This window comes from Sinocyclocheilus rhinocerous, unplaced genomic scaffold (assembly GCF_001515625.1).
Source record: "Sinocyclocheilus rhinocerous isolate Xijiao unplaced genomic scaffold, SAMN03320098_v1.1 scaffold1624, whole genome shotgun sequence".
NCBI classification, from domain to species: Eukaryota; Metazoa; Chordata; class Actinopteri; order Cypriniformes; family Cyprinidae; genus Sinocyclocheilus; species Sinocyclocheilus rhinocerous.
In genome coordinates, this window is record NW_015639527.1 from 769,055 (window position 1) to 786,218 (window position 17,164).

A 17,164-nucleotide genomic window follows, 5' to 3' on the forward strand; every position below is an offset into this window, starting at 1 on the left:
CACACTGCTCTCAACCGACTCCATATTTCATACACCGAAAACTTTTCAAATTTATAGTCACACTCATCTCTAGTGGTCCACGTTTTCAGTGCTAAATAGAGAAATAACAGGGTTTTATATTGATATATTTATTTATTAATATTTTGAATTAGTTTTTTTTGTTGGTATGTGCTTTTGTCATTTTATTAGTTTGTTTTTAAATTATTTTCTATGATGTATAAGATAAAGTGGCTGAATCAAGCACAATTTCATAAGCTGGCTTTTATTTCCCATAAGGACACAGATCATTGGAGGTATTTGGCTTGTATATATATGATGAAATTATATAGGCTGGGGATATATATGTGCTTTTTTTCTTTTCTTTTCTTTTCTTTTTTTTTGGATGGGAAAAAAGATTCAAGATTTTTCTTAATATATCCTATAAGTTTAGAATTAATGTAAAAAAAAACAAACAAAAAAACATACAATTCCAATTCAAAATGACAGTATAACACCAGTAGATTACTATTAAATGTTTTGTAAAAAAAAAAAACACCGAAAAGAAAATAGCCTGTCACCATAATGCAAACGTGAAATATCATACAAACTTACAGTAGTAGTTCTTTACAGGTTTTTGCATTTCACTGTGCTGCTTTTCCATTGTTTTTCTATATAAACATGCATTTTACAGATGTTTGACTGTGCTCGCGTCTCTGGTCTTGCAGCATCTTACACATGAAATGCCATTCCAAAAATTCGTGCTCGAGTAAAAAGAAGTTCATAACCTTGCATTTTTTCCCCATTATGCTGCCTACCACTTTTTTTGACCCTCATGCTGTTATTGCTCTTATCTTGGCAGAAAATCTATCTATCTCTCCTTGAAGGTTGAAGTCACATGTAGTTTCAGTCAGGAAGTTGACAGTTCTGTGTTGTTGTGTGATTATGTGTTTGACACACAAAAGCCTCATTTCCACCAAGCGGTACGGTGTAGTACAGTACAGCACGGTACAATTCGGGATGGTACAACCTGATACGGCTTGTGTTTCCACCGCCAACAGTGCCCTTAGTTGATAGGCGTGGTGTATGCTGGAAAGTAGTGATTGACGTCATTCTCACGCGAAGAAGAAAGCTCGACATTGTCTGTGTGTATGTGTGTGAAAATATAAAATTCTAAAATACACTGTTATATTTTTTGTGTTTGTGCACTCTGATGTAAACAAGCCCAACACTCATGAGCAGCATGGCGGAACGAATGAAGGAGATGCTTCATTCACCTTGTAGCATGCGCAAGTGACGATTCTCTGTCAACCAATCAATGTTCTGCAGTGAGTCTAGCTACACCCTTTAGGTACCGGACTACTGTGATAGGTACCCCAACTGAAGGGTCCCAAAAAAGTGGTGCGGTACTGTTCGCTATTTTGGTACCATTCACAACTTCTGACAATGGAAACAGAAATAATTGCGTACCATACTGTACTGTACTGAATCGTACCTTGTGGAAAAGAGCCAAAAGATTCAGACATCAGATTCACTGTCTGTTTTGCCACATCATGCCTATTTACAGCACAGATTCAGAAAATGCATATTGATTATAGACAGCTTTAACCGAGTTCAGTGGCAGTCTAACCTGAGCATACTTCTAGTACCATGTGAGCAAATGTAGACTTGTTACAAGTGAATACTTGAAAACATATAAAATTGATTTTAGTTTTACTCGTTGAGACTGGCAGCATTGAAATGTTCCCTCCCTACAGCCCAGAGCTGAATACGCTGACTCTCAGAGCAATGTCTACCACCCGACACTGTTTCCCCCCTTTTTCTCTCACCACCCCCTCAGTTTACACCCATGATGCTTTGGATTTACAGAGAATCAAACTGATTGCTGATGAAGTAGCTGTTTCTAGCACAATTTTATGAGCTGCCTTTTATTTCCTTCAAGGATACAGATCATTGAGGTATTTGGATTTTTAAAAAAATTTTTATTTGCTAGTGCTTATTTTCATAATTTCCTTCTTTAATCCTTCTGAAAATCTTGGATTAAGTAAATTTGTTGGCTATCGTGTGGATATTTGATTACTTTTTCTCTGAGTTAAAGAAATAATTCACCCAAAAATGTATTTTGATTTTTTTTTTTTTTTGCCCTTGTGTTGCATATTTTGATCACTTAAGCGTAGTCCATAAGAGACACCTACTGAATCTTTCTGCGGCCAGATTGAGTTAAATTCAGATTGTAACAGTTATTATAACAGATAACAAATGCCAATGAACCAGTGGGTTTCCAAATTAGAGTGAATTTAAGTAAATTCACTCAAAAATAACGCAAAAAATGCTAAAAACGTACTCGCACTCAGTCCATCCAAGATGTCGATGAGTTTATGTCTTCATTTGAACAGATTTGGAGACATTTAACATTACATCACCTGCTCACCAATGGGTGCTAAAACATGCTACAAGCTGCTAAAAACATGAAAAAAAAAGTTCTGATGAAGACAAACTCAACTCATATACTGTACATCTTGGATGGCCTTAGGGTGAGTAAATTTTCATTTAAGGGGGAATCTTGGATTCTTGAATTTTTGTGTGTTCTTCACACAAAGCTATTATTTAATTTAATTTAATTTCTATTTAATTTTATTCATTTTTTGTTCTCTTTTGGAGGTTAACATCTCCAACACCTCATGGTCATTATGTACAATCATTGTATGGAAAATAGATGAGTAAAATGTCTTCCAATATCTATTTTTTGGTTCCACAGAAGAAGGAAAGTCATGAAACAACATGAGGTTGAGTGAATAATGACAGGATTTAAATTTTTGGTTGAACTGTTCTCTTAAAGCAAAAATAAATAAATAACAGTAAGATCCACTGAGGTAAAACAAGTGCACTCACCAGGCAGCAGCTTTTCTCAAGCTTGCAGTAAAAATGTTTATTGCTGCATTCATTATTCTAAAGATGAGATGCAAGTCTCTTTGGAAAGAAAGTGTGCTATAAGCATAAATGTAAATGAGAGTTGTAAAGAAATCCAAAGCTGAAAATTGGAATTGTTCGACTCCACCATCAGTGTAAACCCATAGGAAGGAATCACACACCGTCACGGCAACCGACACATAAAAGTGTGTAAACAGAAGCAACATGTCAGGCTATGTCATTTCAAACAATCATGTTCAAGTACATGAGTTACTTTTTATGTAAATAAGATGATGTTTTGCGGTCTTGGGGATGATGTTTTCCTAGCTTCTATAAGGTGCGTCTTTTTTCATCTCGTCTCCCCTGTGGATTCATTTTGGTATTGGTGACATCGTCAACACTAAAATTATTTCCACATCTGAATTATTTTTTTAGATAAAGTGAATAGTTCACATTGCGTAGGAGAATTACTGACAGCTGACAATACTTTAATCTATGTTAGGGATATCTTATTGTTAACTTGAAAATAAATATTCAAACTGTACTGTAATTGTGTACTGTATGATTTAGGTTTCACACAGCTTGTTTTTGCACTGTTAAGATGAGATAACTGTTTTGAAATGATTCAAGGAGGGGAAGAATGTGAAAAAGGGTTTATTAACCATGGGAAAATATTAATTCTTGCCTCTTCCTCTTGCCAAATTAATTTAGGCCACTTTTGCTAATGCCCGGGCATTCAGATGACAAACTGGCAGCATAAGCAGCAGGAAGAGGCTGCAGGAAAGAGGAAATAAAGGCAGACCCAGAGTTTGCCTTAAATTCGACCTTGATGAGATTGTTTGTGTGATTCCAGTTGAAGGATTTGCAGTTCAGATGCTAAATCTTAATCCGATCCATTTGCCAGTAATTGATGCTGAAAGTTAGTGTTTTTTTTTTATCAAATCCTCTTAATCCAATTAATTGGATTAATAAATCATAATTTCAGCTCAAATGCTTAAAATGCCAAAAATCAAAACAATAAAAGTAGTCTATATGACTTTTGTGCTGTATTTCAAGTCATATAATAGTTTTGTGTGGAAAACAAATGAATTTGCTTTTTGGTCTGTTTCTTATTCAAAGCTTTGGTTTCAAAAGATGTGGGAATTTTGCAAATGAATCACATGGACTGCTTTTTATTTTTTATTTATTCATTTTTTCCCCCATAAAAAAAGACAGCATACGGGTGTGGAATATTGAGCAAAGGCCCGTTCAATCCATGAACATTAACTATAAAGATAACTATTACCATAACTATCTCAGTGCTCACACCAACACACAATAACATTCTGTAAGTGCGTGCTGCTGTTTTGTCATCTGCCACTTTATGTGTGAGGCTGTGAGCTTTGGCTGTCAATGTTTTTATTGTTCATTAGCTGGGAAAAAATCATTGTCAAAGTGATTCCAACTGTATCGTACCTCTGTCCTGTTATCATCTTAGCTGTGGTGTGGACTCTGCTATTCTTTTGCAGTTCCATTTTTAAAACTATATCATTATAGTTATCGTCTTTGGTGTGAACAGGCCTTAAATGGTGACAAAATGTCAACTGTCAATCGAGCTACTTTAACTTTTGGTCCAACAATAGAGTCTGTGATGGTCATTCTGTCACTCTCTTACACGTTCTTATCTCTCCTTCAGGGGTGGAATCAGGTTGGAGAGGCTGTGCCATCTGTGATACTGCTGGAGTGCAGAGTTAATAAGCCCCAGTGTAGATCAAACGCACAACGCTGAAGCTTACACACGAAAGCCATGTACACACATTCTCACATGCACACAAATATTCAAATGCAATGCTAGGTTGCCTTGATGAATGCTGGCCAATTTGTGGCTATTGACTTAAGCACGAGACTCACAGCATGGCTGTCTAAGAGGATGATGGGAAATAAATGTTTGGGTATGTTTTGAATGATTTCTTATCTCATGCAATTGATGCAATATCAGATTTTAAAGGCAAGAGGCTAGAAGCAAGAGACATTTGAGAAGCAACAATACATTTTTAATAATGTAACAAAAGAGGTGCTTGAAATTGATTGAATTCAGAAAAAATAGTGGCTTCTCTGTACAGTAAGTTTGCACATTTTGGAAAATTGTCGATCTCTGTGAAATAGGGTTAGGTATCACTAACTACGTCACAATACGATACACATTGGGCCTCATTTACGAAACGAACGTACGACAGAAAATTGGGCGTATGGTCGTTTCAATGCAAAACTTCGAATTTATCAATATGGACGTGAGCGGTGGCTACAATCAAATCTCACGTCTCAGCTCGTGTACGCAAGTTTTTGAGTTACCTGAACTTGCGCGCAGCATAGTTAATATGGTGGAGAATTGTAGAATGACAGCATTTTGTTGTTGTCCTGACCGTCAAATGAAGCTCATTTGTCGTTCGTTAACCAGTAAGATTAGAATGTCTTTTTTTTGGTTATATACAGTGCTTTAGCTTTATATGTGTGAATAGCAGCGTAAACAAGACCATGGGGATTCAATCGTCGCATCATGCACCTGCAGCGCTTCTGTGAAAGGAGAAAAACAGAAATTAAGTCTATAAAAGAAATAAAATAAATAGGATCACACAAAATATATAATAGGCTATAATATAATTAACAGATTAACAAAAGGAAAAAAAAAACACTGTGTAGCAAGTATAGGCTACGCTTGTTTTTGTGACACTCTTAATGCATTTTATATCTTTTCTTTATGTCTTTATTTGATTAAATCCATCTGATCGCACAGGTGCCCACGCACACACAAACAACATTAGTTCTAGCGTTGCCTGACCTTTCAGCCATTCATCATCAAACTAAAATGCAGTCAACCAAACATAAAAGTTACACTGCTTATTTTAGGTCCGCTGTAAAATCAGGGTGCAGTGCCCAAACAAACATTTTTGCGCATGTGAAGGATGTTACACAGATATTAGAACATGAGTAAAGTGTAAAGCCATGTTTAGGCTACATAATGAATAATAGTTATGCAAACAAATGTTACAAATATGGCAAAAATTGAAACATTTGGATTCTTGTGGTATGAGACAGGCTCGTGAGCCCAGTGCCGTTTCAGTTTTGCTTGACATTTGTATGCTGTTTATAATGAATGCCACTATAGCCTAATTTGTGTTCTATTTTATAGTTTAATATATCATTTTATAACTACTTATTTTTCATTCTTGTTCTGTTCTGAATACCGTTAAATGTTAAATATTTGTTGTAGAGTGATGGGAACTAAATAGGCTGTTTATATGAACCAGTATTTTAATATACATATAAATTACATAAATTAATGTAGCCTAATTGTTTGCAATTACAAGGTTAACGGGTGTTTTTGGAGTAAGATCAATTTCTCTTTCATGAGATTACTTACTTGGCGGGGTTTCTTTTCTCCGTGTAGTAAACTCTAGGGGCGAGGCTTCTAAACCAGGGTGTTTTAGGCACGTGATATTCAAATGACGATTGTTTTCTGCCGCCACATTTATCAACATGCGATCATTCGTACGGTGAGATTGGCGGCATACGAATGTTTCATGAATCACATGTGAACTCTGTCGTAAGTTGATTTGTGCGCACGGATCTGCGCTCGTTTTTATGTTAGATTGATAAATGAGGCCCATTGTGTGATAAGCTTGAGTTTCCAGTACAGAGCCTCATAGAAGCGGTTCTGAAAAACCGGCCTTCCTTGTGATCTTCCTTGCTCTGGATGAACTGAGAAATGCTGGTTCCAGTTTGCGCTTATTTGGATGACTAGCATCTTTATAAATTGACGTAATGTAAGTGTAAAAATGCAAATAAGAATATGTAAATAAATACACATGTAAATAAAGAGATGTTGATAGAGGGCTCAACATTGACACTGGTAACACTTTAGTTTAAGGACTAATTCTCTCTATTAACCAGTTTCATAATAGCAATCATATTACTAGCATATTGGCTGTTTATTAGTACTTATAAAGCACATATTAATGCCTTATTCTGCATGACCATATTTTAGATCCCTTAATCCGACCCCAGACCTAAACTTAACAGCTACCTGACTAACTAGCAGCAAATTAGGAGTTTATTGACGCAAAAGTCATAGTTAATAGTTAGTTAATATTGAGAATTGGTCCTTAAACTTAAGTGTGACCATGACAATTTCATGCTGGGAACTTACAAACCCTTTAGATTTCAGCAATATTGTTGAATTTGAAATTCTTTGTTCAGACTAGTTGTGTTTGACTAGGTGGGTCCTGTAAACTTGAAAATATGCAGTTTCTTTTTTTTCTTTTTTTTTACAGTGTAGTATACAGTATGTTACTCCAGTGAAGGTGGAGTCACGTTATCAGAGTATTTGATATGCGTTCAAATAAAACAGCTGCTGGATTATGGACACAGATGTTATTTAGCCAAGGTCACAGCAGGTAAACTACTGTGTGTGTGTTTGGTCAACACACAGTTGATTTGTAAGTCAAATCTTTCTCATCCCACAGATGTCTGTAATGGTTGTGCCATTTATTAAACAACAGCAACTAATCTAATCTTTGATACTCCAGTGTTTTTGACTGAGATGGCAGAAAGCTATTGAATGCAGTGTCTTTTAGTATTTTAGTATTATGTCTTTTAGTCTTTTAGACTTTCAAAGCATTTCAAAGATCAAACACTATTTTAACTGACATCTTCAGTCGTTAGGCTTTCATGTCAGGGATATTATGAAAATATTTGGGGTTACTTGAGGGTTTAATTATCAGGTTCAGTTAGATCAGAGATTACTTGACTGGAGAAAGTGTCAGCAGTCCAAACTTAAGGTTGAAATTCTCAGGGCCCCAAAAGGGCCCACATTTTCACTAAATTCCTAATTAATTTCCTACTTACTAATATGTTAAGAATTATGCAATATATAATAAATGTAAAGTTAGTATATTCTTAATGAAAGTTATTTTGAGGTTTTATTCAAGAAAATGCTATTATTTATTTATTTATTTATTTATTAGGGGTCCCTGGTTTGGCTGAGAATCTTGTTTGGGGCGTTTTGGGTCTACTGAGGATCAAACATTACTTTGGTTACTTTAAGTTATTTGAAGGTCAAGGTAGTTCCTAATTTTATTGTTAAATCAAATTAATTAATCATAAGCCTAATTACGTGTCATCAATATTCTGATTCTATTGAGCGGTATTAATCATCCAAAAAGGCTTGTCTAAAAACCCTCAAAGAATATGTTCTTGTCAAATGTTAGTAGCACGAACATCAATTATGATTCATGTCAGGACCGCAAAACGGGACACTGTGAAATTACTATCTAGTTTATTTGCAAAGTTTGGCTGGTGCTCTGTTGCCCACAGAAATATACTCTTCCTTCAAAGAATGGAAAGGTTTGGTGGCATTTGCATCACATTTTGATATACATCAGTTTGATAAGCTCTTTATGAAATACAGACTATATTTCCAGTGTGAGTTATTGTCATGGGTCGGCTGGTGAATGCGCTATCGTGGTTGGCCTCTTCGGGACACTGCACAGGTAGGGCAGATTTTGAATTAGCTTGACCGTTGCACCATTAAAAATGTGCAATTCGGTGACCTTGCCGGATTTGATTTAGTGTTTGGCTAATAGTACTTGCAGTGCAATTCAGACTTGTTAAGAGCTTGGGTAATATTTCGATTAAACCCTCTGCTTTTGCTCATTTTTAATTCATAACATGCCAGTAAGAGTGCAATTAATATTCAAGGAATTCACGACATTCTCTGGAAGTGAGATCACACTTGAACAGAGCATGATGGAAGTGAGCATAGGAGTCTAAAGGCATAAGTGATGTAGTTCTTCCACTGACAAAACATGAACCCTGCGGCACAACAGCAAACTATTTGTAATGAAATCATCTTGCCCTGATGGAGATGCCAGCTTAGAACACAGTAAATCAACTGCAAGGTTGTTTGTGAGGTCAGGTCTTTTACAAAATAGTATTGTGGAAGTACTATGGTACGGTGTTGATATCAGATGCAAATCCCACGGTACTTGATTACCATATGTGACCCTGGACCACAAAACCAGTCATAAGGGTCAGTTTTTCAAAATTGAGATTTATACATAATCTGAAAGATGAATAAATAAGCTTTCAATTGATGTATGGTGTGTTATGATAGGGCAATATTTGGCCGAGATACATCTATTTGAAAATCTGGAATCTGAGGGTGCAAAAAAAATCTAAATATTGAGAAAATCGCCTTTAAAGTTGTCCAAATTAAGTTCTTAGCAATGCATATTACTAATCAAAAATTATATTTTGATATATTTACAGTAGGACATTTACTAAATATCTTCATGGAACATTATCTTTATTTAATGTCCAAATGATTTTTGGCATAAAAGAAAATTCAATAATTTTGACCCATACAATGTATTTTTGGCTATTGCTACAAATATACCCCAGCGACTTAAGACTGGTTTTGTGGTCCAGGGTCACATATTTGTAATTCATGGTAGTCCACACTGAGGTCCTTTTTCAAAGTGGTTGCACTAAAATATAATCGCAGAAGGCTGATGATAACAATTCTGCACATTGTTCATCATCAATAAACTCAATATTTGTGATATTTGAAATTATAGTTATTGCTGCAGTCTTTCTCTGCAGTCAAACAATGTATAATAGACTCACTCATCTGGATCTGTGCCTTATATAATCTAGCCCCACGTGGCTAAAAAGTACATCAAATATTTGAGTGTGAAGCCTGTGTGATTGAGTTACATCCTGGACTGCTCTCTAAACACAAGACTCTCTTCGAGTTGTAAGAGCTGTGGTGCTGTGGATAGTCCACGCGTTTGTCACATAAAGAGCGGCTGAACTCTCACGGGGACACAAGTTTGATGCCCTGATTGCATTCCTCCCTCTCTCATTTTGGCTGCTACTTTACAGCAGGAGTTCCCAATATCTTTCGTCAGCTGAACCTCTGTGACTTAAATGATTTACTTGAAGTACTACCTGAAATGAAGTTACTGTGTGGTATCTTGAGAAGCACAAAACTAGTGAATAACTTCTGCATAAATATAACGACTTTCACAATATATTTGTATGTTAGTTGCAAAAAATTAGCAATATCTGAGCAATTTTATAATGCTGAACAATTAATTTTTTTAATGCTTCGCATTTTTTATTGCGCTTTACAATAAGATTCCATTAGTTAATGCATTAACTAAAATGAACTAACAAGCAATTAATTTGTTACAGTATCATTCTACAAACAGGTTAACTTTTCATTGTTAGTTCATGTTAGCTCAGGTGCATTAAATAATGTTAACAGAAACTTTTAATTTTAGTAAATGTTGAAACTGTTAAATAAGATAAAAAAATTATTTAAAGTTATTTTTCTTTGTTAGTTCATGTAAAGTCATGCACTGTAATTAACTGATGTTAAGAAATTAAACCATTTTGTAAAATTACTGCATTTTTTTATCATACACACAAATTATCTCACAAACCCCCTATTGTCCCACATGAGAGTTAATAAGTATTTTTTATTAATTATTTACTATTTTTAGAGTTTAAATATTTTTTTAAAAATCGATTAATCTATTTATTGATGTATCTTAAATGAAAATGTATTTTGTCTTGTTGTACTGGCAGTTTGTTTGTTTTAAATATTAAATCATTTAAAAACAAGGAAAAAATTCTAATGAAGTCAGACAAAATACACTTTTAGGATACAATATATCAGAACATCCTAATATCATATGCAGTCTCAAGCTGATTCATCTTAATTTTTTTTAGATACTTTTATTCTTAAAACAAATAACAAAAATACTAATTAAAATCTCATTATGAAGCATATATTAGTAGACTGAATGTTATTGGCTTTTCATTGATGTTGATCTTGTTTTGGTGGTATAGAGAGTCAGTTTATTCTGACAGATATAGTGATTGATGTTATTTGAAATGATAAATGGTTCTGAGTGACTTTTGTTTTACATCACAACATAATTGAACAATAATTAGAGCGGTTTTGTTTATTCAGATGCATTTAGGATGGATGAGATGCACATTATTAATCTTTGCAGCTAGAGATTTACAGAAGCAGCCCAAGGTCACCTTGAGAGTTTTGTCAGAGTAGTGATGACTATCAGAGCGAAGGGACTTCAGCATCTTGGCATGGACCCAATACTCAGTGTTGACAGCAGGCAATCACACAAATAAGAAAGGCTCTGTCTTTAAATAGAACCAACGTAATATAAGGGAACAGAGCAATTCCAGACATGTCTGTCAGTTTGTGGTGACAGACCAAATATTAGGAGGCTGGCCGCCAGCTTTATTGAAGATGCTACTCGGCTCGTTCTCTCATCTTGCAGAGCTTTGCATTAGTGGTCCAGTCGAAGCATGAACAAGAGAGACACCCCTTGCTGACAGACAGCCAAAAGTCTCGTCCAATCAGTGCTTAGAGGGGGCGGGCTGTTCCTTTCCGTCAGCCCTCTGAGCACACTCCGCTTATGAAAATAATCAATGGGAGCTCAGTCTCTCTGCCGCTTTAACTTGTGCTGGATTTAAATTGCCTCCACTCCACTCCATGCCTATCCAAGGTTGAAAATAAGCCGTTTTCTGCTGTAATTACCCAGTGATCAAAGAAACGGCAAACAGAACACAGGTGGTTGTGTTTCTGTGCAGAAGAGCAAAGGGAAAGGAAGAAACACCAGCTGCTGCATCCAGAGAACAGTTTGAAGAATGTGCAATCCTGCCTGCTTCATCTTCACGGTGTGGCTGATTGCTCTGCTTGTCTATCCAGGTACTGTTATCATCTGTTTTATGCATGCTGAAGCTGGGGAGATCATATTCGCCTAAATCTAAACTGGGATATGGGGAAGGGAAAATGTGTTTTAGTAAGTCTTCTTTATGCATGGTGCATTGCAAATGTGATCAAAGTTGCAAGAAGTGTGCCGTGCAGGATTCCTGCGAGGTGGGATGCTTTAGAGGTTGCATGCAGCATGAGGGTGATTTTTCTTTTTTACCCGAGGGACATCCCAGAGGAATGTCAAAACTCACTTCAGGTAGGCTAATCGAGAATGACAGTGGAGACAAACTGAACGGCGTAAGCAAAAGACATCACGCAGTCACCGTTTACTTGCTTACATGAGTCACATCAGAGGACGAGGAGTGCTCTTTTGGCATTTTGATAAGCTTATATTTGCAGGTTTTTCAGTAAAGGCAGAAATTGAAATGTCATATTTTTTACTATCTGTATTTTTGATATAAAGGAAAGTACTTTTTTATACAGAGGATTTATTTATGAGTGATGTGAGGGCATACTGCATGCTTTACATTTCAAAGTTATTGTAATGGTTGCCTGAATTTATGTGCAAGTGTTTTTGAAGGTAATAAAAAGCTAGGTTGTTATCTACAGGTTACCTCAGGCGAAATATTGGGCTTTTAGGCTACAGGGACACAACTGCAAAGAAGTCATGAATATGAGTCGTGGTCACAATAATTGAAATTTGAACTTGAAATTCTCTGACACAACGCATTCTCACAGAATTGCACACAGATCAATATTCAATTTTAAAAGAAGTAAGGTTTCTCTCATTGCAGTAACCTGTTTTAGAATGGCTGTAGTGACTGCAAAAGTAGAAACTTTTAAAACTAACCAATAAAGGTAGAAAAAAGTCCTCCTATCAGGGTCATTGTACTCCATTCACAAAGGTCTCTTTGTATGTGCTGCATCATATGATTTAATAAATTACATTTTCCTTACAGGTTGCCTAATTAATAGACTCAGCTAGTGGTTTAGAGAGGAAAATACCTCAGGACTGGAGCCACCGGTTTGATACTTTTAATCACAGATAGTTGTTTGCTTTGACTTAATTAGCAAACTGCCAACCAGTGTTGGCCAACCATCAAACAGCGGCCCCTGTTTGATCACAGTTAGGCCTTGAGCTGTGATTTAATTTCATAATCAACGGGAACCAAAGAAATTATATAAATAACTGTGAAAAAAAACACTTGGATCATTGCTTTGCAAATAAAAATCAAGTCTTAAGTCTTAATTTCAATTCTGAACTAACTTAACTTTAAAAATTACCTAATTTGATTCAACAGGTATTAAATAAGGGGTCAAGCATGACCCTTTTAGCCCAGTAATGTATATTTACATTACATTTTCAGGTTGTATTCTGTGTCTAACTGTGTATAAAAACTCCAATGTTGAATTTATTGAATACTAAATGCTATAAGAAGATACGCTAATACTAAATGCTATAAACAGACTATATTTTAAAGTTTTTATTATATGTAAAATATGTAAATTCAGACATTGCATTAGCTCTAATATATGAAAAATTGCTAACTGTAACTATAAACTTGATTTAAAGGGTCTATCTTTATATATTGATCATCAGTGAACTGTTGGCACAGCTAAAATACTATGAATAATGTTCATAATATAACACTAGAGGACAAGTTTAAATAGTTTTAGTATCCAAAGCTGTGTAAGGTACATCATTTTAAATATGGTGTCACTGTGAATAAAAATTTAATTAAATAAAATTTTGATATGTTATGTTATATACAGTGTGTGTATATATATATATATATATATATGTTATGTTATATACAGTGTGTATATATATATATATATATATGTGTGTGTGTGTGTGTGTGTATTTAGTACGGCTCTTAAAAAATGTAAATGTACATTTTTTTCCAGGTCTGTTACCTTTGATGTCACATTTCAGGATAGTCACCAGTGAAAGTTTTTTTAATGTATTTATTAGGGATGCACGATATTATCGGACCAATAATCAGAATCGGCCGATAATGAATTTAAATGTAAATATCGGCATCGGCCCGATATGAAAAAATATGCCGATATGTCTTGCCGATAAGAGGTATACATTAGATCACGTCAGCATTGTGGCTCATTCTTGAAGCAAAGTTTTGCTTGAATGGTGATTGGATTCACTGTTTTGGATCGCTGCATTTAAACAGAATGCACGTTAGGTGTATGATAGAGTAAACAGTAATAGCACGTGCAGCGGCAGCCTCCCCCTGGTCCTAAAGCCCGCTCAGTAAGGAGTTTTAATTCCATAGGGGGCGCTGTTGGCCTACTTCTAATAAAATGAAAGCAAAATACACTGAGCTCTAAAAGATTTTCAGAATTTGTACAACTCTTTTGCTTTAGACTATTTACAAATGTTAAATCATAAAGTAAAATGTTAAGGTTACCACTGCATCTTTCTGAAAAAAAAAATGCAGCGATTATTATATAGTTTATTTATAGTTATTTTCAAATCTTCAATGTACTGCAATTATAAAATAAATGTATTATTGTTTATTTAATTCTAACAAATAAGTTCTTGTTAAAAACTAACCAAAATTAAAAATAATTATATATCGGCATCGGCTATCGGCCAAAATGAGTTGAAAATTATTGGCATATCGGATATCGGCAAAAATCCAATATTCTGCATCCTGACAATTGCATGGCTCAAAGTTCTGTTCTGAGGTATCCTGCCCCTGTCGTGCAAAAGCAATTGAGAGGAATGTGAATGCTAACAGATATCTTTCTCCAGTATTATCATGGTCTCCTCACACTATATAACAGACATTTTTAGTGACATCGTAAGAAGATTGTATTTTTTTTGCCCCAATCCACACTTTCCTAACAAACTGCTTTGCATCTGAAAGATTAGATTTGTCTGCCTAGTCTGCCTCTTTGTGTCATCAGTTTAAGTAATGCAACCATGATTAGTCTAGTCAGATCTGTAGTATTGTAAAACTTTGACTTGCGTTATATTTATATACCAGTCTGTATTCCTGAGTAATTCAGAATAACATTGACTATCTGAAAACCAGTATTTGCCTGAAGAGTTCTGTAAAATTTTGGCACTTAAAGCATGACATTTTCAAAGACTCAATTTGCTTTTGAACAGTAAACTTTGATGGCCCCCATTAAAGTGTCATTTTGTGAGTGGTACATCATCCCTGTTGTAACTTTCAGGCCAGTGAGATTGTTCCACCCACAGATACAATATATTTATTGTCAGCTGTAAACAATATAAGTAATTCATTATGATTGACAGCTCAGTGCTTCTGGAAAGTCGTGTTTGCTCCCTCAGCCTTTGGAGGCATAATGAGCCTTGAAATAACATCTTTCAGGCACTCAGAAAGAAACATCTTACAGAATCACTCTGATGAAGGCTGATGCTAATATATTTATGGAGTAAACAAAATGCAGATTACTGCTTCTCAACAATATCAAAGTCTGAGATGGAGCAGATGACAAGACCTCGATCAGAACTTCAAATAAATTGTGATGCAATCGGCATGCTAGTTTTTGCACATGGTTCTGTAGCTGGCCCAAACTTGATCCAGAGCCATGTGGTCTAAACTTTCTCAAAAGTCTGTGGCACTGATTGATCAAATGACTTTTCGATGGCACTGTACACTGTGCTAAATATTTTGCAGCTGCTGGCTTCTCTTTACAGTTTTTGATTCCGTATTAATGGATCTATTAATCAAACTGGCGGCTAAAGGACACATGCCTTCTTACCGTTCCAGTTTTCACAACTTTGTTTTTGTTGTTGTTGTTGTTGTTCATCAGCAACAGCGAAGCGAATGAATGTAAGAAAGCGTGAAATAAAGAATATTCATAATTACAGAACTAGGGGTTAAAGAGAATGGAGACCCCCTAAATCTCTAAAATCATTATATATTTAAATGCATTTGTTGTCAAAGTAGCCAGTCGACACCTTCATGACCCTGAACTAAGATTAATGGATTTGGAAAAACAAAATAAAAGCGACAATATATAATATATATAATGTATATTTGCATTACATTTTCAGGTTGTATTCTGTGTCTAACTGTGTATGTTACAAATAAAAACTCCAATGTTGAATTGATTGAATACTAAATGCTATAAGAATATATGCTAATACTAAATGCTATAAGCAGACTATATTTTAAAGTTTTTATTATATGTAAAATATGTAAATTCAGACATTGCATTAAATAGCTCTAATATATGAAAAATTGCTAACTGTAACTAAACTTGATTTAAAGGGCCTATCATTATATACTGATCATCATCAGTGAACTGTTGCCACAGCTAAAATATTATGAATAATGTTCATAATATAACACTAGAGGACAAGTTTAAATAGTTTTAGTATCCAAAGCTGTGTTAGGTACATAATTTTAAATATGGTGTCACTGTGAATAAGAATTTTAATTAAATAAAATTTTGATATGTTATTTTTAGATATTTCATTTTTTTTCTTTGAATGATTACTGTGAAGTGTGAACTAACACTTTCTAACAGTAAGCCTACTTTTCCCATTTTCCTTTATTTTAATTTATTTATTCTGATTTTTTTTTTAATAATTAAAAACTGCAGATTTTTTTCACGTGCATTTAAATTTGAAATTGTCTCTTTTTTTAATGTATGTTCTTTTGTATGAGTCCCAAACGCACGTTTAGTACATCATACGAGGACATCATCTGGGGTAGTTGGTATGCTCTGAGAGTGTTGTCTAATGCCCCTGTTCTACTGGGCTGTCATTTAAAATAATGTTTGTGTGACCTTGCCAGAGGTGGAGAGTGCCCCATGACAGATTCATTCCTTCCTTTTCTCTGACTCAACTCAGCATGTGCATGTATGTTTTATGTGCACATAAGTGGCAATTTGGAAAGCTCAGCAAAAAAAAGAAAAAGAAAATAGCAAATAACATTGCCCCAGCCTCATACCTACTATAGACAGATAAACATTTGTTCACTCATCCTTGCACAGTCCAGGCCTGGAGGGGAGGGGGATGCAGGCGAGGCAGACTGGCTTGCCGCAGAGCCTGGTGTCCATATGCCATCATGAGAGCCCCGTGCCCTTCAAGAGTGGCATGGTTTGTTGAGCTCTGGTCATTTGGTGCCCAATCTACTTGGCTGGCCACAGCTTGGGCTGGACGGTTTCTGCTCCTGTGGAGGTTAAAGCAATTCTGAAGGATTGTTTGCAGATAATGCACCCAGTGTGTGGCTTCCTGTTGTCTTCTGTCTGGCTCTCCAGATTTTCACAAGTTTAGCTCCATGCAGATAAGCCCATTCAAGAGAAGGAAGCAGGCTTCATGGAGGTAGACACTGCTTGCCACTGTATGACGTTATTATTGGAAATTATTTGTAATACTTTTTGTCATATTTTGTTGATGCTCTTGAATCATGGCTAAACAGCAACAACAAATTGTACTGAAAACAAAATAAATTTGATCTCTCTGCTGCTGCTGCTGCAAAAAAAAAGTTTTAT

General features: G+C 35.4%; 1 long non-coding RNA gene across 2 annotated transcripts in view; it reads left to right on the forward strand.

The window, feature by feature from the left end:
- The window catches only part of LOC107751395 (uncharacterized), a 95,285-nt gene that overhangs the window by 18,451 nt on the left and 59,670 nt on the right, over positions 1-17,164 (forward strand). The window contains exon 3 of one of the 2 annotated variants that reach the window (XR_001641237.1): positions 4,562-4,763. The exons of the other annotated variant lie outside the window; for it this stretch is intronic. This is a non-coding gene — a long non-coding RNA (uncharacterized LOC107751395). Of the gene's footprint in view, positions 1-4,561; positions 4,764-17,164 lie in introns of those variants that run through there. 2 annotated transcript variants of the gene reach the window in all.